The 1,746-nt window shown below is 41.8% G+C and overlaps 1 pseudogene; it reads right to left on the reverse strand.

Moving 5' to 3' along the window:
• Positions 1–334: 334 nt before the first annotated feature.
• Positions 335–1,097, reverse strand: LOC103737526 (annotated as a pseudogene).
• Positions 1,098–1,746: the final 649 nt, after the last annotated feature.

A 1,746-nucleotide genomic window follows, 5' to 3' on the forward strand; every position in this document is an offset into this window, starting at 1 on the left:
TCACTAAGAATGCCTCCATTTGTATGACTTAGTACTTATTTCATATTAACCAGATTCAAATGCTCTGATTTCCATTTTAGAATATCTATTTTTTTAAAAAGATCTATTTCTGAGCTATAAACCAGTATCTGTATAGCCATGTGCAGGCACTCCTGCTGCTTTTCATGTTTTCTGGAGCTCACAACTAAAATCTGGATTTCAGACATGAGTAGCTGTAGGGTTGGGAGGACCCACATAACATAGGCACGAACTCTTCACAGAGTCCTAGAAAGGAACAATATACAGATTGCCTTAACTTTTCTTGGCTCTAACTCTGTAATGGACTCTACACTTGTTAATTGTGCCCTTTGTTGTGTTCTAAACAGACATGCTGACTGCAATCTATGGTTTGCAAGCCAGCAGGCAATTCCAGTACAGAGGAAACCAAGCAGTGGGGAACTGGAGATGGTCAGCGGCACCCTTCCTCTCTTGTTTATCCAGATTGTGGCTTTCAGTCCTGCATTGAGGCCTCCTTGTATATCGGTTTCTAGTGTGTCAATAACCATCCCTCAAGTCCCCAGGCTGTCCTCCAAGGAGATTACAGCAGTGCTAAAATATGGAAGGTGCTGGTTTCTCCCCTTTCTCCTCTCTTCCTACAACGATAGCGATAGCGTCAAAGTAGGACTGGCAGGCACAAGCCTTCATCTTCTCTCTCTGTGTCTGTCACCGTTTGTTAACAAGAGTAGGCGGACCTCCTTAGAGAAGTTGGGTGAGCATGGCTTTGACATCTTCTGCTAGGGTCATATGCTGTAAACGGTAGACATCCACAGGAAGCAACATTCTTCGGCTAATTTCCTGTCGTGTACACCACCTTTTGTTTCCTGGATTGCTTCTTCCCAGTGTGAAGTCCTCACTTCTGTAATGCATGTGCTGAAAGGATGGAAACACTCCTTGCTGAGTTTAACTTGAACTTTATCACAGATGATTTCAGCCTCTTCTTTGTAATGGTAGTTCAACTGTAAGCGTTTTATTACCCTACCAAAGGCCCATTCAGCATTTTGTCTATCAGGAGTGGGAACATAAGCAGGCCGGGAAGCCCAGAAGGAGGTCTCCAACATGGCCTCTCCAGCCAGGTCGACAAGCGTGGACCCGGCTCAGCCCCATGGAGCTACCACCGTCACCCGGAAGACTGGGCGGAGTCCAGTGTCCAGATTTTCCTCCTTTTAACTGGAAAATTTCACACAAGCTGACTTCCATTTCACAAATTCTCTTTTTCTTGATCAGGTCTGCTGTTCATATTACTTATTGCATTTTCCGCTTTATTTGTTACATGGCTTTGGCTCCAAAATTTCAGTTTAGCTGTTTTTGATTCCTGTCTCCTTGTTACATTTGTTCAGTTCACATGTTGTTTTCTTTATTTTTTTGCATTAGAGTCTTACATTCTTTAATTTTTTTTTCTGGTGCTGAGGGCCAGAATCTCATGCATGCTAGGCAAACACTCTACCACAGACCTATATCCAGTCGTCTATTTTATTTTGTGCTTTACTGAACTTCCTAAAAAACAATTATTTTGAATTCTTTTCTGGCAGTTCATAGGCCTTTATTTCTCTAGATCAACTTCTAGAAAAACCACTATGTCTTTAGCAGTGTCGTGTTCTTTGAACCCCACTTCTGTGTTCTTTAAAGTCTTGTATTGTTGTTCTTAAATTTGAAAAATTAGTTGGCTACTCTAGTCTTAACTAACTTTAGAAAGAAATTCCTCTACTA

Source organism: Nannospalax galili, unplaced genomic scaffold, assembly GCF_000622305.1.
Source record: "Nannospalax galili isolate Female #2095 unplaced genomic scaffold, S.galili_v1.0 scaffold777, whole genome shotgun sequence".
NCBI lineage: Eukaryota > Metazoa > Chordata > Mammalia > Rodentia > Spalacidae > Nannospalax > Nannospalax galili.